The following is a 24,486-nucleotide window of genomic DNA, read 5'->3' as shown; positions in this document are numbered from 1 at the left end:
TTTTAAGTCCTTTGGGTATAAACCAAGGAGTGGGATAGCTGGGTCAAATGGTGGTTCCATTCCCAGTTTTCTGAGGAATATCCATACTGCTTTCCATAGTGGTTGCACCAATTTGCAGTCCCACCAGCAATGGAAAATTGGTCTGAAGTTTTCTTTCCTTAATGTGTCTTTGTCTGGTTTTGGTATCAGGGTGATATTAGCCTCATAGATGAGTTTGGAAGGTTTCCCTCCTTTTCTAAATCATGGAATACTTTGAGGAGTACTGGTGTTAATTCTTCATTGAAAGTCTTGTAGAACTCAGCTGAGAATCCATCTGGTCCTGGGCTTTTCTTGCTTGGTAGGCTTTTGATGGAATTTTCTATTTCATTACTTGAAATGATATGTTCAAGAATGCATGACCTCCTCATTCAGTTTGGGTAGGTCATATGTCTCTAGAAATTTGTTGATGTCTTCAATATTTTCTATTTTATTAGAGTATAACTTTTCAAAATAGTTTCTAATTATCTTCTGTATTTCAGACATGTCCATTGTGATATTTCATTCTTCATCTTGTAGTTTAGTAGTTGAGTTTTCTCTTTTTCTCCTTGTTAGCATGGCCAGAGGTTATCTATTTTATTTATTTTTCAAAGAATCAACTTTTTGTTTTTTCAATTTTTTCAATTGTTTCTTTTGTTTTGATTTCAGCTCTGATTTTAATTATTTTCTGTCTTCTGCTTTTGGTGTTGATTTGTTCTTTTTTTTCCTAGGACTTTGAGATATAGTGTTAGGTCATTTATTTGTTGACCTCTTATTCTTTTATAAACTTTCCTCTTAGAACTGCCTTTATAGTGCCCCAGAGATTTTGATATGTTGTATCAGTATTCTCATTTACCTCTAGGAATTTTTTAAAATTTCATCCTTGATTTCTCCTACTATCCATTCATCATTCAACTGTATATTATTTAGTCTCTATTTGTCACAGTAGCTTCTATTATTTATTTTATCATTGATTTCCAATTTCATTCCATTGTGGTCTGATAGAATGCTGGGTATTATCTTTGTTTTTTTTTTGTGTGTGTGTATTTACGAAAAGTTGCTTTGTAGCCAAAGATATGGTTTATTTTAGAGAAAAGGCTATGTGCCCTGAGAAGAAAGTATAATTGCTCGTTGATGGATGAAATATTCTATATTTGACTGTTAGATCTAAATTATTGATCTATCATTTAATTCTATAGTTTCCTTATTTAGTTTTTAGTTCTATAGTTTCCTTACTTAGTTTTTGTTTGGAAGATCTGTCCAGTAGTGAAAGAGGTGTGTTAAAGTCACCCAGGATTATGGTATTGTGGTCTATTTGACTCTTGAAATTGAGGAGAGTTTGTTTGATGTACATAGATGCTACATTGTTTGGGGCATAAATATTTATAACTATTATGTCCAGCTTATATATACTTCCCTTAGAAGTATGAAATGTCCTTCTTAGTCTCTTCTGATTAACTTTGGTTTGAAGTCTACTTTATCTGAAATGAGAATGGAAACCCCTGCTTGTTTACACAACCAATATGAGTAATAAATTATTTCCCATCCTTTCACCTTCAGCCTATGGATGTCTTTGCCCATGAGGTGAGTCTCTTGAAGACAGCTTATTGTTGGGTCTTGCTTTTTAATCCAATCTGCCAGACTATGTCTTTTGATTGATGAGTTTAGGCTGTTAACATTCAAATTTATTATTGAGATATTATTTGTATTCCTGTCATTTTGATTTATATCTGTTTTTTTAAAATTTGTCTTAGTTTCTCATTTGGTTGAATGTTCCCTTAGTATAGTTCCTCCCTTTGCTGGTTTTCACTTTTTTTTCACTTCATCTTCACAGAATATTTTGCCGAGACTGCTCTGTAGTGTAAGCTTTCTAGTTGTGAATTCTTTTGATTTTTGTTTATCATGGAAGTTCTTAATTTCATCTTCAAACTTGAAACTTAATTTTGCTGGATATAAAATTCTTTGTTGGCATCCATTTTCTTTCAGAGCCTGAAATATATTATTCCAGGACCTCCTAGCTTTGAGGGTCTGAGTTGAGAAATCAGTTGAGATCCGAATTGGTTTCCCCTTATATGTAATTTGATATTTTTCTCTCACAGCCTTTAAAATTTTATCTTTATTCTCTGTGTTAGTCATTCTCATTATAATGGTTTTGGTGTGGGTCTGCTATAATTTTGTACATTTGGGATCCTGTAAGCCTCTTGTTTTTTTAATTTTCCATTCCATTCTTTAGGTTTGGGAAATTGTCAGCTACTATTTCATTGAAAAGATTGTTCATTCCTTTGGTTTGTATCTCTGCTTCTTCATCTATTTCCAAAACTCTAAATTTGGTCTTTTCATGTTATCCCATAATTCTTAGGTGTTCTGTTCATGGTTTCTTATCATCGTCTCTGCATGGTCAACTCTACTTTCAAGATGATATATTTTGTCTTCATTGTCTGAGGATCTGTCTTCTAAGTGATCTAGTCTGTTTGTGATGCTTTCCATTGAATTTATAATTTGGTTTACTGATTCCTTCATTTTGAGGATTTCTGCTTGTTTATTTTTCACAATTTCTATCTCTTCATTGAAGTGGTCTTTCACTTCCTTTTTTTTCCTTTGATTTCACTCCTTATACTATCCTTTACTTCAGATACTAATTTAACTATATACAATCTGAACTCCTTCTTGGACATTTCTTCTACTGTGTTATCAGTGGCTTCTGTTGTTGAATCATCTTGGTTTGTTTGGGGTGTTTTATTCCCTTGTTTTTTTCATGTTGTTAGTGTGTTATCCCACCTAAAAGTATGGATCTTAGGCAGGATAAATTCTACCTTATAGACCTATAGTGTTCCTGTATGTTTCCAGTGCTTCGCCTTTACTGGTAAGTTCAATATCAACAGCACCCAGTGTACACAATATATAGCTTTAAACCTAATAGCTCCCGCTAAGGCGTCTACTGTTTTCTTACATTAAACCAAAATGATGAGTTCAATAACTATCTATAGTCAAACACAATATTTGTTAAAATGATTTACAGTTCCAAATGGTAGATGAGAGAACAGAGGTAGTGTAGTATTCATGAGGCAGGAAGAGAGAAGCTAGAAGTAAAAATTCAGAGTAAGAGTGGAAGAGGAGCTGACAGAGATTGGCTGTTGGTTGGAGAAAAGTTGGAAAGAAAATCCAAGAAAATAGACAAGAGAGAGGAAGAACACAAACAAAGAGAAAAAATTAAAGACGTAAGAATACAACAAAAATGCAAAACACCATTCATATATCATTGTTCTCCACACACTGATGCATAAAAAAACATCCTGTTCCAAATATGGTAGAGAGATTAGTGAATAAAAAATTAAACAAATCTTGCTGGAAAGTCGAACTGTCTCTGCCAGTGTTCAACAATTTCTCAGCCCTGTCTCTGATGTCTCTCAGGATCACCAAACCTAGATAAATCCTCACAAACCCAGTCTCTATCCCAACAATCTGGGCTTGAGATACCTCAGGCTCAGCCATGCTACAGTCCCAAGATCTCAGTGCTGCTCCTATTTGCAGAGACACCATCAGGGACACACTCTTGCAAAGGAGCAACCCCAAGATGCAGCAGCAAGACAAGGGCCAACAGCACTCTCAGCAGAAAGACTCCAGGCTCCTCTAAACCCACAGGAAACTCCCACAATGGACTTGCAGGTCCCAGCTGGAGTCCCCACTCAGAGGCTCTTGTGGTGGTAAACCTTCTGGCACCCAGGCCCTGGGCCCTGGCTGGTGTCCCAAAATGGGTGCAGCCACATGCAAACAAACCTGGAGACTCCCCCTAAGCAGTCCTTTATGCAGTGCTAGCAGCAGTAGTGGTGGTGGTTGTTGGTAGCAGGTCAGTAATAGGGACAGCTGTAGCTTGTGGGGGAAGTTGTGAGGGCAGCATCACCAGGTGATCTCTGAGAGTCAGCAGCAGTGTCAGCTGCAGTTGCATCTGGGGCAGCAGTTTCTTCTGTGGCTGCAGCACCCAGAAAGAAGACCTCTAGGCGACCATGGGCTGGCAGCAGCGGGATCAGAGGGAGCAGCAATGGCAGTAGGTGCAGGCCAGAAGCTTTCTATTTTGTTGTAATCCAACTTGTGTCTATTTCTGTTTCTGTTGCTTGGAGTCAAATCTAAAATCTCATTGTCCAGATCAATGTCATGTACTTTTTCTCTCTGTTTTCTTTTGGTGGTTTTGCAGTTTTAAGTCTTATGTTTAAGTCTTTAATCCATTTCATGTTGATTTTTGCCTGTAGTGTGAGTTAGGGGTCCAATTTCATTCTAGATAGCCCATGACATTTATTGAAGAGACTGATCTTTTCCCAATCTGTGTATGTGGCATTTTTGTTAAAAATCAATGGACCATATGTACATGCATGGGTTCATTTCTGGGGTCTCTGGTCTATTCCATTGGTTGCTGCATCTATTTTTTTTTTTAAGAGAGAGTGAGAGAGGAGAGAGAGAGAGAGAGAGAGAGAGAGAGAGAGAGAATTTTTTTTAATATTTATTTTTTAGTTCTCGGCAAACACAACATCTTTGTTGGTATGTGGTGCTGAGGATCGAACCCGGGCCGCACGCATGCCAGGCGAGCGCGCTACCGCTTGAGCCACATCCCCAGCCCTGCATCTATTTTTTTATACCAGTTCCATGCTGTTTTAATTATGATTGCTTGTGGTATAGTTAGAAATCAGATAGTGTGATGCTTCAACTTCATTCTTTCTGCTCATGATTGCCTTGGCTATTCATGGTTCTTCTGGTCCCAGGAGTTTTGGGATAGTTTTTTTCTAAGAAAATCGACACCAGAGTTTTGATAGAGATTGCATTGAATCTATTGATTGCTTTGGGTTGTGTGGACTTTTTGGAGACAGGAAATAGTGATTTATTTCAACACAGGCAACTTCTTTTTTTTTTATTTGTTCTAATTAGTTATATGTGACAGTAGAATGCATTTTGACACATCATACATAAATGGAGTATAACTTCTCATTCTTCTGGTTGTACATGATGTAGAGTTACACTGTCATGTAATCATACATATACATAGAATTATAATGTCTGATTCATTCTACTATCCTTCCTACCCTCCTTTCACTACCCTTTTGTCTAATCCAAAGTACATCTCTTCTTCCCTAGCCCACTCCCCCTTATTGTGAATCAGCATCTGCATATTAGGGAAAATGTTTGGCCTTTGGTTCTTTGGGATTGGCTTATTTTGCTTGGCATAACATTCTGCAGCTTCATTCATTTATCAGCAAATGCCTTAATTTCATTCTTCTTTAAGGATGACATTTAGTATGGACATTTTAACAATATTAATTTTTCCAATTTACCAACATGGGCTATCTTTCCATTTATTTGGATTTTCTTCAACTTCTTTCATTAACATTTTATAGTTTTTAGTATACAAGTGTTTTATCCCCTTTGTTAAAATTTATTTCTAATATTTTATATTTTTTGTAGCTATGGTAAATGGAGTTGATCTCTTAATTTCTCTATTTGGAATGTTGAATAAATTAAAAGGGAAATTTTAGAATACCCTGTGATGAATTAAAATGGGAACACAACATACCAAAGTCTATGGGATACAGTGAAACAGTTTTAAGAGGAAAGTTTATCACAGTAAATTTCTACCGTAAGAAGAGGAAAGACCTCAAGTAAATGACTTAATATTACGTCTAACGGAAATAGAAAAAGAACAACAAACTTAGCCCACTGTCAGCAGAAGGAAAGATCAGAGCAGAAATAAATTAAATAAAGACTAGAAAAATAATACAGAAGATCAATGAAACTGAGTTGACTTTTTTGGAAAAGATAAACAGAATTGACAAGCCTTTAGTTAGACTAAGAAAAATAAAAAGACTCAAATAAAATCAGAAATGAAAGAGAAGATATGATAACTGAAACCACAGAAATATAAAAAGATTATAAGTGACTATTATGAAAAATTATATGGGAAGAAATTGGATAACCTGGAAGAAGTACATAAGTTCTTAGACTAAATCAAGGAATTTAGGCTGAAGCATGAAGAAATCGAAAACCAGACTGGACAAATAACCAACAAGGAGAAACAAACAAGGAGATTGACTCAGTAATAAAAAGTCTTCCATCAAAGAAAAGCCCAGGATCTGATGGCTTCTTTGCTGAATTCTATCAAACATTTAAAGCAATCCATGAATTTCCAAAAAGCAGAAGAGGAGAGAATCCATCAAAACTCATTTTATGAGACCAAAAATATGCTACTACCTAAGTCAGACAAGGATGTACACGATATTTAGGAAAATATCCTTGATGAACATAGACACAAAAATCTTAAAAAAAAAAAAAAGAAAAAGAAAAAACAAAGGAAACCAAATTCAGTAACACATTAAAAGGATCATTCATCCTGATCAAGTGGGGTTTATCTCTGGGATACAAGAATGGTTCAACATATGCAAATCAATAATGATAGGTCAGGTTAGCAGAATAAAAAACAACAACATGAGATCATCTAATTAGATGAAAGAAAAATAATTTGACAAAATTCAACAGCCTTTTATGGTTAAAAAATACATTTAGCAAAGTACATATAGAAGGAATGGAGTTCATCATAAAAAGGCCACATAGATGAAAGCGCAGCCAGCATATTCAATGGTAAAAAATTAAAACCCTTCCCTATGAGGTCCAGAATAAGACCAGGTGTCCACCCTTGCCACTTCTAGTCAACATAGCATTAGAAGTTCTTACTGGAGTAACCAGAGAAGAGGAAGAAATATAAGTAGGCAAATAGGAAGGGAAGAAGAAAAATTGTCCCAATTTGCTGATGACAAGATCTTATATATAGAAAACCCTAAAGATTCCACCAAAAAACTTAGAACTGATGAAGAAATGGAGTAAAGTTCCAAAATCACACAAGAATCAAGGGCTTTTAATTTCAAGAATGCATTTCCAAATTCTTCAGGACCCGGGAGGCTGGGGTGCTCACTCCTTAGGGCTGCTTTCAGACCATTTCTCTGCCTTGAGACTCACACATTAGGATTTAACCTGCCACGATCAGACACAAACTATCGTTGCTGCTACCACTGACCTGGCTAAATCCCCTTCTTCTCTGCAGACTTATATCCTGATTATTTTTTTAGAGTAAAAATTACATGTTTATATTTTAAATCATATTTTTAAAAAAAAAATTCTTCTTTTTTGAAGAGCATAGACAGAGGTTTATTTAGGAAAGTAGAAACATATTCAAGGGAGAATGAAGGACATCTCCAGAAGGAGGGACAGTCTTTTTTTTTTTAATTTGATCTTTTTAGTCATACATGACAGTAGAATCCATTATGATATCATTATACAAGCATGGCTTATATCTTATTCTAGTTAGGATCCCATTTTTACGGATGTCCATGATGGCAGGATCCATTGTGATGGATTTCATATATGTACATGAGAAAATTATGTCAAATCCATTCCACTGTCTTTCCTTATCCTAACCCCTCTCCCTTCTTTCCATTTCCCCTTATCTAATTTACTGAGCTTCTGTTCTTCCTCTAACTCCCTACCCCTTATTGTGTGTTAGCTTCCACATATCAGAGAAAAGATTTGACCCTTGGCTCTTTAGGACTGGATTATTTCACTTAGCATGATAGTCTCCAGATACATCCATTTGCTGGCAAATGTCATAAAGTCATTTTTATGGCTGAGTAATACTCCGTTGTGTATATATACCACATTTTCTTTATCCATTTATCTGTTTTAAGGGTACTTAGGTAGATTCCATAGCTTAGCCCTTGTGAATTGGGCTGCTATGAACATGGATTTGGCTGCGTCTCTAAAGTATGCTGATTTTAATTCCTTTGGATATATATTGAGGAGTGATATAACTGGGTCAAATGATGGTTCCATTCCAAGTTTTCTGAGGAATTTCCTTACTGCTTTCCAGAGTGGTTGCACCAATTTGCAGTCCCACCAGCAATGTATGGGTGTAACTTTTCCCCCACATTCTTGCCACCTTTTATTTTTACTTGTATTCTTGATAATTGTCATTCTGACTGGAGTGAGATGAAATCTTAGTTTAAATTTGCATTTCTCTAAGTGCTAGAAATGAGTTATCTGTGTGGGTTTTTTTTCCAGTTCTTTGTATATCCTGGAAATTAATGCTCTATCTGAGGTGCAGTGGCAAAGATTTTCTCCCATTCTGTAGGCTCTCTCTTCATGTTCTTGATTGTTTCCTTTGCTATGGAAGAAGCTTTTTAGTTTGATGCCATCCCATTTATTGATTACTGATTTTACTTCTTGTACTTTAGAAGTCTCATTAAGGAAGTCTATTTCTGAGTCAATATGTTGGAATTATGAGCCTGCATTTTCTTCTAGTATGTGCAGGTTTTCTGGACTAGGTCCTTGATCACTTTGAGCTTAGTTTTCTGCAGGGAGAGAGATAGGGGTTAAATTTTATTCTACTACATATGAATTTCCAATTTTCTCAGCACCATTTGTTGAAGAGGGTCTTTTTTCCAGTATATGTTGTTGGTACCTTTTTCTAGTATGAGGTAACTATATATTTGTGGGTTTGTCTCTGTGTCCTCTATTCTGTTCCATTGGTATACTTGCCTGTTTTGGTGCCAATGCCGTGCTGTTTTTGTTACTATAGCTCTATGATATAATTTTAGGTCTGATATTGTAATGCTTCTGGCTTTGCTTTTCACTCTGAGCATTGTTTTGGATATTCTGGGTTTCTTATTTTTCCAAATGAATATCATGACTACTTTTTCTATTTCCATGAAGAATGTCCTTGGGATGTTCATGGGAATCGTACCAAATCTGCATAGTGCTTTTGGTGGTATGGCCATTTTGACAATATTAATTCTGCCTATCCAACAACATTGAGTTCTTTCCACCTTCCAAGGTATTTCTCAATTTCTTTCTTTAGTGTTCCATAGGTTTTCATTGTAGAGATTTTTTCATTTTTGTTAAATTGAGTCCCAAGGTTTTATTTTATTTTATTTTATTTTTTATTTTGAGGCTATCATGAATGGGATGGTTTTCCTTATTTCTTTCAGCTGATTCATCATTGGAGTATAGGAATGAAATTGATTTATGAGTATTAATGATTTTGTATCCTGCTACTTTGCTGAATTCATTTATGAGTTCTAGAAGTTTTCTGGTAGAGTTTTTCTGGGGTCTTCTAAATATAGAATCACGTCAGTGAACAGAGATAGTTTTAGTTCTTCTTTTCCCATTTGGGTCCCTTTAATTTCTTTTGCCTAACTGCTCTGGCTAGATTTGAGGCCTGAATTGAATAGTGGGCATACCTGTCTTGTTCCAGTTTTTAGAGAGAAGGCTTTCAATATTTCTCTGTTTAGAATGATGTTGGCCTTGGGTTTGTTGTATATAGCTCTTACAATGTTGAGATATGATCTTTCTATCCCCATTTTTTCTAGCGTTTTAATCATGAATAGAGGCTGTATTTTGCCAAGTGCTTTCTCTGCATCTATTGAGATAATCATGTGAATTTATTATTTTCCCTATTACTGAGTAACTGAATAAAGTGGGCCCTGTTGTAATGGGCTAAATTGTGCCCTCCCTCCCAAATTTGTACCGTGAGGTTTTATCTCAGGATGGGACTGCATTTGGAGATAAGTTCTTTAAAGAGGCCATTAAGGGAAAATGAGGCCAAATGCCGCGTCCCTAATGTAATATGACAGTGTCCTTATAAGAAGAGGAGAGAAGAACACAACAACACAGATTGAGGAATAGCTATGTGTGGATACATTGAAAAGACATTCATCTGTGAGCCAAGGAGAGAGGTCTCTGGAAAAAAACAAACCTTGACTTCAGACTTCCAACCTCCAGAATGATGAGAAAATAAGTACCTGCTGTTTAAGTCACTATGTCTGTTGTGTTTTGTTACAGCATCTTTAGTAAACTAATACAACTATCCTTTGCGTTTTTAGTTCCTCATTCTCTAATGACACTTTCTCCTCTCCACCAATGATTTTCAAGTTTTCCCCCTTGACTTTGTAATGGTACCGCTACCTCCAATACTATCATTTCAACTCTGACTATATCCTATGTTTACCCTCACGTGCCTCCACTAGATCACTCTGAAATCCAATTATTGATCCCATCCCCAAATCAAGCACATTTTCTCACCTACCTTCAGCTCCAGCTTATGCACCACTGAGAATTGTAGCTCACTGCTATAATTACTCCCTTGCAAAGAACCTCAATCTCCTTGCTCATTTCTTCATTTATCATGCTTTTCTGAGAAAACTCCAACTATGGACAAACTCAACCATTTATCTTCTCCATGCCTGTATATAAGCAGGTTAAATACATCACATATCCGTGGCCACCAACTTCTCTTGTTTTATATTTTTAAAGCTGACTCCTTTCTTTACTGAGACTTAACTACTTAAGAAACACCACACTGGTTACCTGTGAAAATCAGCATGTTCCACTGTTGCCTAGATAATTAATTTCTCATGCTTAGTCTATTGCAATCCTCTTATGCCCCACTTTTCTTGGTTCCTATCAAAGCAAAGTATCTAAAAAGAGCTGCCCACATGGGCTCTATAATTCGTCACCACAGTTATTCCTTTACTCAGTGCATTCTGGATGCAGCTATGATGCTCCAACTATAGCTGATTGTCACAATCTCCTTGTTCCTCAACCCTTTAGCGTCATTTAACAGGACTGATTCTTCCCTCGTTCTCAAAACGCTCTCTGTCACATCGCTTGCATCCGTTCATCCCCAGGTTCTGGCCACTTACCAATCTTTTGGCAGGCTTCCCCTTCTCTACCCATCTTCTCTGTGGTCTGCTGTGTGAATCCCAGGATCCCCTCAGCCTGGGATCATTGGTCTCTCTGAACTTTCTTCTCTTCCATTTCCAGAACTTCAAACACCCTCAGAGGATGATGACTCCCTAATTTATATCCCTAGATAATACTATCCTGGGACTCCCACACATTCACTTTCAACCACCTCAATGACGTCTCCACTTGGTTCTCAGACTCAGCATGTCCAAGAGTCCTGGGGTTCCTCCTCTTCCCAACATCCAAATCCCTCCCAATCTTTTCCACCTTTGCAAATGGCACCACCCTGCTCTCAGTTTCTCAAGTAGAAACCTGGGTACTGACCCTGCTTCTCCCTGTCTTCCCATCCCTTCCCCACACGAATCTGATGTTGATGTCCAGTTTATCTCTTTCCATCTCCTTCATATGTCTTGAAATTCTAGAATTTCTTTTCCCTGCTGCTCCTTACTAGTCTCAGCCACTGTCATTTCTTACCAAGAAAATAGTACTGGCCTCTTTTCTAGTTTTTCTGATTTGGCTCTTGGCTTCCCCAATTTATCCCCCACACAGCTGCCACAGTAATCTTTTTAAAAAAATCACAGATTGGACCATGGTGTTTCCCTGCTTAAAACCCTCCAGTGGCTTTCCATTATACACACACACACACACACACGCGCACACACACACACACACACACACACACACACACACGGAAAAAAAAAAAACACAACACAAGCACTCCTGATGGTGACTTACCTGGGTCTGTGAGACCTGGATCATATCATTCCATTCTCTTTCTCATCCATTCCAGCCCCAGTGACCTTGAACCTTCTCAGACAGAGCAAGCCTTGGTTGTATCCAGGCTTAACAGATCCTGTGTGTATCTCACCCTCTCCCCTCACTGAGCATGATGTGTCCTTTTTATTTTATGTCTTATTTACATTGAAAAAAAGTTCTTCATTTTAAAATAAAATTTACACATATCAAAATAAACAAATAAGAGCTGCAAAGTTTTACAGATTGACAGATATCTGTGTAACCTACAAACCCATCAAGAAAGTTCCCTCCCATTAAATTCCCACCCCCAACCTAGAGATAAACCTCCAGTTTTGATTTTTTCACTCTTTTTTAGAACTTCAAATACATGAGTTAATACAGTACAACATCTTTGTGTCTGGCTTCTTTTGCTCAGAATGACATCTGTGATGTTTATCTGTGCTGCTGCATGTCTCATGGCATATCTTTTGATTAGTATTCTATTGTATGAATATATCACAATTTTTAAACCCATTCTCAATGTACAGTTGAATTGTTCCCTTTTTTTGGTTGTTTGGAATTAATTTGCCACAAATAACTTTTTGAATACACATTTGCTTTTATTTCTCTTAGGCAAATACCTGGAACCAGAAATACTGGGTTACAGGTTAGTTCCAGGCTTTACTTTGTAACAAACTGCTTAGGCTTTTTCCAAAGCACATGAATTGTTTTACAACCCCACGGACAATAGCTGAGAGTTCTGGTTGCTCCATAATCTTAGTGATATTCTGTTTTCAATCTTTGGATTTTTTTTGTTATTCTAATGGATAGTAATGCAACTCATTGTGGTTTTAATTTGCATTTCCCTGACAACTAATGAGTTTGAAAATCTTTCATTTGCTTTCTGAGGTTCATGTATTTTTTTCTCTCTCCTAGAGATGCTGAGGACTGTCCTTTAACTATGTATTTATTGGGTTGTTTGTCTGTTTTATTTGGGAGTTGTAGTTCTTTATATATTCTGGATACAAGTCCTTTGTAAGATATATGCTCTGTGAATGTTTTCTCTTAGGCTGTGGATTGCCCATTCATTTTCTTAATAGTATCTTTTCATGAGCACTACATTTAAATTTTGATGAAGTCTAATTTATCAATTTCTTATTTTATAGTCATTGCTTTCTGTGCCATCCCTAAGAGATCTTTGACAATCCAAGGTTATAATACTATTTTATGGGTTTTTTTTCCTAAAGCTTTAGAGTTTCAGGTTACATTTAGGTCTGTCTATACATCCTGAATTGATTTTTGAATACAGTGTGAGATGAAATTTGAACTTTAGTTTTTTTCCAGGTGGGCATCTAATTGGTCCAGCATAAATTGTTCAAAGACTTGCTTTTTTTATCGTGGTAAAATATGTATAGTGTAAAATTTGCCACTTGGTCATTTTTAAGTTGCAATTCAGTTGCATTAATTACATTTATTGTGTCATACAACCATCTCTACTATCTATTTCTAAAACTTTTTACTACCTTGAACAGAAACTCTGCAACCATTAAGCTGTAAATTCTCATGCTTCCACCTCCCCACTCAGATTCTGGTTGTTCTTTTTTTCTTTTATTTTGTACCTGGGATTGAACACAGGGTGCTAAGCCGCTGAGACACATCTCCAGCCCTTTTTGTTTTTTATTTTGACACAGGGTCTCACTAAGTTGCTTAGGGCCTTGCTAAATTGCTGAGGCTGGCCTTAAACTTGTGATCCTCCTGCCTCAGCCTCCTGAGTCACTGGGATTATAGGCATCTATGTGTGTGTGTGTGTGTGTGTTGCCACATATTTATATATGTCCCAAAATTTGTTCACCAATTTATCTATTGATAGACAATTGTTTTTTGCCTTTTGACTATCATGAATAATTCTCCAAAGAATATTAATATATACAAGTATCTGTATTTTCTTGTGTTCCTTTTTATATGGATTGGCAAAGCTGGATGTTAATATCCTGATTTTCATTTATATTTTTAGCTATTTATGTTCTGTCTCGTTTTTTCTTCACCAGTCTAGCTAAGGGTTTGTCAATTTTATTGATCTTTTTAAAAACAAGTTTATGTTTCCAGTGATTCCATTACTTCTCTATTTTATTTAATCTTTACTCTTTATTATTTTATTCCCTTTGCTAGTTTTGTTTTTAGTTGTATTTTTCTGGTTCCTCAAGGTGTGAAATGAAGTTACTGGTGAGAGCTTTGTCTTTGTGTAGGTATTCACATTGATACCTTTCTCCTGAGTTCTGTCTTTGTTACATACCATAAGTTTTGGAATGCTGTGTTTTCTTTTTCATTAATCTCTAAGTATCTTCTCTTGTGATTATCCTGATCATGGGTTGCTTAAGGGTGTGTTGTTTTATTTCTACACATTTGTGAGAGTTTCAGTTTTCTTTCTGTTATTGATTAGAGTTGTGGTCAAAAAATTCACTCTGCATGATCTTAATATTTTAAAGTTTATTGAGCCTTGTTTCGTGGTATATCATAGACTATTCCAGAGACTGTTCCATGTGTAGTTGATAGTAATGTGTTTTCTATTGTGGGATGTTTATAGCTATGTGTCTGTGAGGTCCAGTTGGTACACAGTGCTGTCAATTCCTCTATTTCCTTATTGATATTCTGCTTAGATGTTCCATCTATTATTGGAAAGTGGGATGTTAAAGTCTACTAATGTCTTGATTTCTCCTTTGAAGGACAGTTTTGTCAGATGTAGGATTTTGATTTCTTTTTTTCAGCTCTTCATACCATCCCGTTGCCTTCTGGCTTCCAGAGTTCCTCATGAGAAATGAATCAGATTGAGGATCCAGTGATGGGGACCTTCTTGCTTTAAAGATTCTCCCTTTGCCTCTGGCTTTTGACAACATAATTACAATGTGTCCTTGTGATTCTTTTTTTACTCTCTCCTACTTGGAGTTGGTTGACTTCTTGGATTTATAGAATCATGTCTTTCATCAGATTTGGACCATTTGGGGCTATTTCATCAGGTATTCTTTCTCCTCTTTCTCTCTCTTTCTTCCCCTTCCAGAACTCCTATGACCAATGTGTTGATTTGCTTGATTATGTCTCACATTTCTCAAGATCTGTTCGCTTCCATTCATTCCTTTTCCCCCTCTCTCCTCAGACTCTCTAATTTCAAGTATACCACTTTTCATTTCACCGATTCTTTCTCCTGCCTCCTTAGGTATGCTGTTGAACCCTTCTAATAAAATCTTACTTCTGTTTTTCAGACTACTGCCAAATCTGCCAAATATTATTTTGACATTTTCTGCTTATCTTTCAATATCCGTGTGTGTGTGTGTGTGTGTGTGTGTGTGTGTGTGTGTGTCAGGGGTGGGTTTGAAAGCTTTGAGCCTACCATGTTTTCATCTTATTCATTCCACACCTCCAAAAAACCAACTTTCTTTGGCACCTTTGTCAAAAATCAAGTAGGGTCATTTCCTGGACTTTATATTCTGTTACAGCAATTATTTTTTTGTCTATTTTTATGCAAATGCCACACTTACCTTAATTACTATCATTTGATAAAAAATCTTCAAGTCTTGTAGTGTATGTCATGCAGCCTTGCTTTTCTTAAAAAAGATGATCTTGTCTTTTCTAGTATTTTTATATTCTCCTCCTTTTATTTTATAGCCATAATTTATATCACATCCACATACTCTTAAAATCCCATTATGCAATATTATAATTATTGCTTTTACCTGTCAATCATAAAGAATCAAAGAGGAGAAGAACACTGTGTTATGTTTACCCAGGTATTTGCCATTTCTATTGCTTTTCCTTCATTTTAGACGTTCCAAGTTTTCTTCTGGCATTTCTCCCCTGGTGTCTTAAGAACTTCTTTTAGCAATTCTTTTAGAGCAGCTTTGCTGGCAACAACTTCTCTTAGCTTTTCTCCATCTGAGAATGTCTTTATTTCATCTTCATTGCTGAAATTTTTTTTTTGTTGTTGTTGTTGTTGATTTGCTGGATGTGAAATGCTGGATTGACATTTTTCATTTTTTTTGAATTTAAAATGCGTAGTGATATTTCCTTCTGACCTTCCTGGTTTGGGATGAGAAATCCACGATCATCATCTAAATCATTTTTCTTTATAATAATGTGGCAGTTACCTCTGGATGCTTCTGAGATTTGTCTCTAGTTGTCAGCTATCTGATTAAGTTGCATCAGAGGCATGGATATATTGGATTTACCACGAGTGAGATTCACTGAATTCACTGAATCTATAGGTCAGATTTAGAAGGTTTTCAGCCATTATTTGCTGAAATATTTGTTTCAAGAATGCTCACAGAGCCTGTTGGAGCATTTTTATAACAGTTACTTTCAGACTTTGTCAGCTAATTCCAGCATCAATGCCATCTCAGTGTTGGCGTCTGTTGGTTTTCTTTTACTATGAGAGTCGAGATTGACATGCTCTTATTTTTTTTTAAATTTTGTATTGTGAGAAATTTTTTGGATCGTATTCTGGTCATTTTGAAAATTATGTTATGAAATTCTGGAATTTTGCCTCCTATGCAGATGCTGATGTTGCTTCAGCAGGCAATGCACCCGGTTGGCAGCAGGTTTTAAGGTCAGAACTTCTGCCAGTCATTCCAAAGCTGGTTCAGCTTCCAAAGCTTTTTCTGTGCCATTGGATCTTTCCCTGTATGTGCGCCACCTAGAGGCTAGTCTTGGACCTGGGTGTGGGTCTATCCTTTTAGTTCTCAAAAGTCATTAATATGCTGATGAGGATTGTACTCACACGTGTGCAGCTTGAGGGTCAACCCAAGAATCCAGAAGATTTCATGAGCTTTCTTTAGTTAGTTCCATTCTCTCTCCAATTCTTTCTGACTCCCTGGGAGCACCCCCTTTTTGGTCCTTTGGACAGCAAGTTGGAGTTTTAATTACCCTATTCTGTAATTATACTTGCACGCAGGGCCAAGCTGCATGAGGAAAAAAAGGGAGGGGGGGGGGGGAAAGCATGGCATATTTTACCACTTTTTCTTGGACTAAACCCTCTGTACTCACTCTGAGTGTTAGCAGCTCCTCTCCCACTCCTTGGGAAGCAGAGGCTTTCTCCTGTTCTGTGTTTGTTTTCCCCCACCCCAGTGCTCACATTTAGATCTTGGGACCCCATTGGGATTAGAGATTAGATCTGTAGATCTGGGGGTACTAGAAAAGAAAAAAAAATAGGGTGAATTCACTACCCGTTTAGAAGTACTTTGTCTTCTTCCCCAATCTGCTTGCTACTATTTTCTTTTCAGAGTCCTCAAATAGCTGCTCTATATATTCTGTCCAAGTTTTATAGCTGCATGCAGTGGGAGAGGCTGGGTGGAATGTGCTTCCTCCCTTTTACCCCAAACTGGTACTGCTTTTATAGCTTCTTAAGGTAGGAGTTTAGATGATTGATTTTTTTTTTTTTTACCTTTCTAACACAAGCACTTAAAAATACAGATATCCCTTTAGGCACTGCTTAAGTAGCGTGCCACAAATTTTGATAATTTGTGTTTTTCATTATCAGTCATTGTGAACTAGTTTCTAATTTCCCTTGTGATTTCTTCTTGGACACAGAAATACTTTTAAAGTACATTATTTAATTTAGAGATATTTTTGGCTTTTCTGGATATCTTATTGTTACTTATTTCTAGTGTTGGTTAGAGAATTATTTTGGTAACACTTCAAATATTTTGAATAATATTTTGAAACATTATAAAGACTTTTCTCTTTTTTTTTTTTTTTTGGCCCAACACATTATCTGTTGTGAACATAATATGTGTCCATGAAAAGCATGTGTTTTCTGTCACATAAGGTCATGGCAGTTGGCAGTGTGAGTTAAAGCCTTTAATTTTAAAGCTGAGTAATATTACATTGTGTATATATACCACATTTTCTTTAACAATTCATCTGTTGAAGGGCATCTAGGTTGGTGCCATAGCATAGCTATTGTGAATTGAGCTGCAATGAATATGGATGTAGCTGTGTCACTATAGTATGCTGATTTTAAGTCCTTTGGGTATATATTGAGGAGTGGTATAACTGGGTCAAATGATAATTCCATTCCAAGTTTTCTGAGGAATCTCCTTACTGCTTTCCAGAGTGGTTGCACCAATTTGCAGTCCCACCAGCAACGTGTGAGTGTAACTTTCCCCCCACATGCTTGCCAACATGTATTGTTACTTGTATTCTTGATAATTGCCATTCTAACTGGAGTGAGATGAAATCTCCGGGTAGTTTTAATTTGCATTTCTCTAATTGTTATTGATGTTGAACATTTTTTCTTTTGTTTGTTGACCATATTTCTTCTTCTATGAAGTGTCTGTTCAGTTCCTTTGCCCTTTTGTTGATTGGGTTATTTGTCTTTTTAGTGTTAAGATTTTTGAGTTATTTGTATATCCTAGTGATTGATGTACAGATGACAAAGATTTTTCTCTCATTCTGTAGGCTCTTTCTTCATGTTCTTGATTGTTTCCTTTGCTGTGAGAAAGCTTTTTAATTTGATACCATCCCATTTATTAATTTTTGATTTTACTTCTTGAACTTAAAGCCTATTTTGTCTGAAATTTATACTGTTCTTTCATCCCCCACTCTTTTTTTTGGACTGGGGATTGAACTAAGGGGTACTCTACCGCCAAGCCACATTCCCAGCCCTATTTTGTATTTTATTTAGAGACAGGGTGACTTGTGTAGGGTCTTACTAAATTGCTGAGGTTAGCTTTGAACTCACGATCCTCCTGTCTCATCAGCCTCCAGAGCCGCTAGGATTACAGGCATGCACTATTATACCCAGCCTGTTGTTTCACCTTTAAAAAATGTTTTTGTGCACCAAAATTTATTTTACTTTTTTAAAAAAACACCTTTAAACTATTTGTATCTTTGTATTTAGAGTATTTATCTTATAGATAGCATATAGCTCGGCCATTTTTTCCTTCCAAATATATCTAACTTTTAACCCAAATCCATTTATATCTAGCATAATTTTTGATAAATTTTGGCTTCAATATGACATTTGCTGAATTTTTATATACATTTTACTAAGGTAACTATATGTTCACATGTAATAGTAGTGTGTTAAAGGATACAAAGTTTCAGGTATGTAAGATGGATCAAGTCTGCAGATGGATACAGCACAGTGCTATAGCTAGCATGTATTGTATGCTTAAAAGTTAAGAGGGTAGATCTTATGTTTAAGATTCTTACCACCAAAATAACAACAACAATAGTAGTAGTAATAATAATAATGGAATAATAATAAAAATATTGGAGCAGGAGGAAATCTTGACTAGTGATAAATTTTTTTAATGCCTTAATGGTGGTCATGTTTCCGTGCCTGTTAATTCATCTCCAAACTAAACTAGTTATACACATTAAATATGTACAGTACAATCATACCTCAGTAATTTTAAGAATGCTTAAAATTAATAGAAAAGAAAAGAAGGAATGAAGCACAGTATTCTTTTGTGCCTTTTGACTCATTTTCCCCAATGATAACATTTTGCAAAACTAGATTATAGATTATATCACAACTAGGAGAGTGACAGTGATACCCTCCATTAGTCTTATTCTGATTTTCACAGTCTTACTTGTACTCAAGTGTGTGTGTGTGAGTGTGTGTGCATATACATTTCAGTTCCATGCAATTTTATCATCTGTATAGGTTCCTGTATCCACCAAAGGTAAGGTACTGAATAGTTCCCTCATTACCCTTTTATAACCATACTCAACTTCTCCCTGTCTCGCCACCTCCCCTTCCCAAGCCTCTGGCTACCATTGATCTGTTCTCCATTTCTAAATTTTAACACTTCAAAAATGTAATAAAATGGCATCATACAGTGGGTAAGATTTTTTAAATTTGAAGTCTTCCATGCTATGTATATGCCACTGTTGTTTAACCAGTATCTGATGAAGGACATCTGAGTTGATTCCAGTTTTTGTTATTACAAATAAAGGTGCTAGGAACACTCATGTATAGGCTTTTGTGTGAACATAAATTTTCATTTCTCTGGGATAAATGCCCAAGAGTGCTATTGCTGGATTTTATGGTAATTGCGTGTTTCGTTTTCAAAGAAGCTGTCAGATTGTTTCCAGAGTGCTCTACCACTTTGCATTCCCCATAGCAGTGTGTGAGTGATCCAGATTCTCTGCACCGTTGCCAGCATTTGGTTGTCACTATCTTTTGTTTTAGCCATTTGGGTGGGTGTATGAAGATGTCTCATGTGTTTTTAATTTGTATTTGCCTAATGGTTAGTGATGTTCAACTCTTTTCACCTATTTTCACCTGTATATCCTCAATGGTGAAATATCTGCTTATGTTTTCTGTTCATCTTCTAACTGGTTTTTTTTTTCATTGTTGTATTTTGAAAACTCTTCCTATATTCCAGATAACAATCCATTGCAGGATGTGTGGTTGGCAAATAGTTTCTTTCTGTCTTGAATGTTCATTTTTTTCCCATGGCCTATCACTGAATAAGAGTTTTAATTTTTTATTTCAGAGATAAGAGAGATTTAAATATCAAGATTTTTTCTTCTTAAGTATCATTGTTGTTGTTTTTTTTTTTGTATTATGTATAGGAACTCTTTCCCTCTTGCTGCATCCTGAAGATTTTTCTCATAAGATTTTTGCTAAAAGTTTTTTTATTTTACATTTGTATGTGGTCCATCTTGAGTCATCTTTATTTAAGATGCAAGACTTATGTTGAAGTTTATTTTCTTGATTATAGGCATCCAGCACCATTTTCTGAAAAGCCTATTCTTTCCATCTCTTTTGTCAAAAATCAGTTGGGCATATTTGTGTGATCTCTTTCTGGGTCTTACATTCTTTCCTATTGACATATTTGTCTGTTATTTCACAAATATCACACTGTTTTTTTCCATTACTGTAAATATGAGGTAAGCCTTAATATTAGATCATTTCTCCCACTTTATTCTTCTTTGTCAAGATTATATTAGCTATTCCAGAGACTGTATGTTTCCACACAATTTTTAGAATAAGCCTCTATTTGTTTCCAAAAAACCCCACAATGACAGTAATTTTCATAGGTGTTCATAAATCTATAGATCAATCTAGGAAGAATTCCACATTTTTATGATATTGAATTTTTCCATCCATGAACATAGTATGTCTCTCCATTTGTTTAGATTTTTAAAATTTCTTTCACTAGCCTTTTGCAATTTTCAATATGTAGATTATGTATATGCTTTGTTAATTTTACACCTAAGTATTTTCTTTGGAGTTACTGTAAAATCTATTTTATTTTATAAATTTTAATAACTGCCTGTCCATAAATGCATAAAAATACATCAAAATACAATTGCTTTTGATCTTGTATCCTGCAACTTTGCTAAATTTATTTATTAATTCTAGATATGTGCTTTTATATGAGATGGTTTTTCTAAATTTTCTATGTTTTCACTCATGTTATCCTCAATTAGAATTGTTTTAATTTAATTCTTCCTTTCCAACTTGTATGACTTTTATTTATTTTTTTCTTGTCTTATTGCTGTGACAAGAACTTCCTTCTTTTCAATATGAGTGGTGAGAGTAGATATCTGTGTGGTTCCTAACATTGATCTTTCTCTATTAAATGTGATATTAACTGTAGATTTTTTTGAAGATTTATTTTTATCAAGTTGAAGTAATTTTCCCATTTCTATTTTTCTGAAAGTTTTTCTCGTACATAAGTATTGAATTTTGTCAAATACTTTTTCTGGACAATTTTACAATTATATGATTTTTATATTATAATCTTATATTATAGATTACATTAATCAAGTTTTAAATATTGAATCTATCTGGGATATCTGAAATAAGTTATTTGACTATGGAATATAGTGGTAATATCACTGGAATATAATTATTTTTATACATTGTAAAATTCAGTCTGCTAATATCTTTTGAAGATTTTCCATGTCTAAATTTGTGAGAGATAATGGTCTGTTGTTTATTTGTACTGTTCTTGTCTGGTTTTGTAATACTAACCTCATAAAATGAATTGAGAAGTGTTACCTTTGTATTGGTTTTCCATACCTATTAGTTTCCAATTGCTGCTGTAAAAAATTACCACAAACTTATTATATGATTAAAAAATACAATAAAAATGTGCCATCTTATAATTCTGGAGGTTATAAGTCTGAAGTTAGACTAACGGGGCTCAAATTAAAATATCACTATGTGGGACTGGGGTTATGGCTCAGTGGTAGAGTGTTTGCCTTGCACATGTGAGGACTGGGTTCGTTCTTCAGCATCACATAAAAATAAATAAATAATATAAAAGTATAGTGTCCATCTACAACTAAAAAAATTTTTTTTAAATGTCATCCTGGGTCATTTCTTCTGGAAGTTCAAAGTTCAAGGAGAGAATCTGTTCTCTTGGTTGTTTTGTTGTTGTTGTTGTTTGTTTTTTTCCCCCCAGCAACCTACATTCCTTGGCTCCTTCCTCCTTATTCAAAACTGTCAGTTTGTCATCTTCAAATCTCTCCCTGGACATGATCCCACAGCTTCCCACTTTTGCTTATAAGGAAAAAATAATAGAATTCATCCAATATAAATAACAGAGGAAAATAGTCTGGAAAAAAAAACCAATAGGACTTTTTGCACCTGTGGTGCAATAACAAAAGTTCTAACATCTGTATCTTCAGTCCCAGAAGGAAAGGAAAAGAACAATGTTGAAAGAGCATTTGAAGAAATATTTGAAGAAATCCAAAATGTGGCTAAGGGCACAAACTTATAGATTCAACAAACTGTGCAAGCTCCACCAGGATAAACCTTCTTATAATTAATTACAGTGGACTCACCTGGAAAATACAAGAAAAAATTACCATCTCATCATGGTTAACAAAGTCTTTTTTTTTCCATGTAAATTAATGTATTCACAGGTTCCAGGGCCATCTTTCTGCCTGCCACACTCTTCTGTTTTCTGAAAGAGATTGTAGAAAATTGGTATTAGTTTTTCTTTGAACACTGCTCAAGTTCTTTCTCGTGACTATCTGAACCTGGATATTTCTTTTTCAGGAGTTTTTATTATTAAGAATTCAATTTATATGATGATTTCTGTATCATTAAATTGTCTATTTCATCTTGGTTTCGTTTTGGTAGTTTGTGGGTTCTGAAGCATTATTTCATTTCTTCTAATTTGTCAAATTTATGAGTATAAAGTTGTTTATACTTATATAATATTTCTCTATTACCTCTTAAAAGTAGACTTGATATCTCTCTCTCTCTCTCTCTCTCTCTCTCTCTCTCTCTCTGTGTGTGTGTGTGTGTGTGTGTGTGTGTGTTAGTAGGGATTGAACAAAACTGAGCCCTTGCCCATGCTTGCAAGCACTCTACCTCTGAGATATGTCCCTATCCTTTTCTTAAAACTTTATTTTGAGACACAGCCTTCCTAAATTTCCCAAGCTGATCTGTGACTTGTGACCTTCTTATCTTGACCTCATGGGTAGTATGTGCCACCACACCCCCCTTAGCCTTGACTTCTTTAGAGAAGTTTAGATTCACAGCAAGCTGAACAGAAGGAACCCAGACTTCCCAGACATCCCTATCCCTCACTTTCATAGCCTTTCTATTATCAGCTTCTCCCATCAGAATAGCACATTTGTTACAATTGGTGAATCTACATCAAAACATAATTACCATTCAAATTCCGTAATTCACAATTGAGTTCACTGTTAGTATTGCACCTTCTGTAAGTCTGGACAAATTTATGCCGTGTATTCACCATTATAGTCTTTTACAGAGTAGTTTCATTGCTCTGAAAGTCTTATGTTTTCTGTGCATTCATTTCTCCCTACCCTCCAATCCTTGGTAACCACTGATATTTTGACTGTCTTCATAACTTTGCTTCTTTCAGAATGTTATATCATTGAAATCATACAGTATGGACTTTTTCAGACCATCTTTTTCACTTAGTAATATGCATTTATTTTTCCCCAATATCTTTTCATTGCTTTATATTGTGTAAATGAAGCATAGATGATTTATCCACTTGTTTTTTGAAGGGCATCATGGTTTCTCCCAAGGTTTGGCAAGTGTGAATAAAGATGCTATAAACATCCATGTACAGTTTTTGTGTAGACATCAGTTTTCAGCTCCTTTGGGTAAATCCTAGAGAGTATGATTGTTGGCTTGTATGGTAAGACTATGTTTAGTTTTGTAAGAAATCATCAAGCTGTATTTTAAGTGGCTGCATCACGCTGCATTCCCACCTGCAATTCAGGAGTGCTCCTGTGGCAAACATTTATGCCAGCATTTAACATAGTCAGAATTTTAGATTTTGGCCATTCTGATATGTAGTGGTATACCATTATTATTTTAATTTGAATTTCTCTGATGATATATTATGTGGAGCATCTTTTCATATGTTCATCTTCGTTGAGGTGTCTTAAGACCTTTGACCCATTTTTTAACAATTGGGTTGTTAGCTTATTGTTGAGTGTTAAAAGTTCTCTGTGTATTTTAAATAACAGTTCTTTATCAGATTTATCTTTTTCAAGTATTTTTTCTCAATCTTGGGCTTCTGCTTCTATTCTCTTGACAGTATCTTTCACAGAGCATAACATTTTAATTTTAATGGAGTCCAGCTTATCAATTATTTCTTTCATGGACTGTGCTTTGGTGTTGTATCTAAAAAGTTATTACTAAATGCCGGGTGTTCTACATCTTCTCTTGCCTTCTGGGAGTTTTGTAGTTAGGCATTTTGCATTTAGATTTATGATCCATTTTGAGTTAATTTTTGTGAAAGGCATAAAATCTATCTAGTCTCCTCCTCCTTCTCCTCTTCTTCCTCCTTCTTTGCATCCACGTGCTTTCACTCTTGGTCTCTAGAATTTTCTCTATATTATTTATAGTGGATTTAATTGTATCTCTTCATAGAGTTTTCTTAGTGGTTTCTCTGTACACTATCAGATAGACCACGGGAAGCCACTGGGAGTGAAGCATGGAAATCTATCTTCCATTCA

The sequence above is a fragment of the Spermophilus citellus genome (assembly GCF_964194105.1).
Source record: "Spermophilus citellus genome assembly, chromosome: 9".
NCBI lineage: Eukaryota > Metazoa > Chordata > Mammalia > Rodentia > Sciuridae > Spermophilus > Spermophilus citellus.
This window is presented reverse-complemented; position numbering follows the sequence as displayed.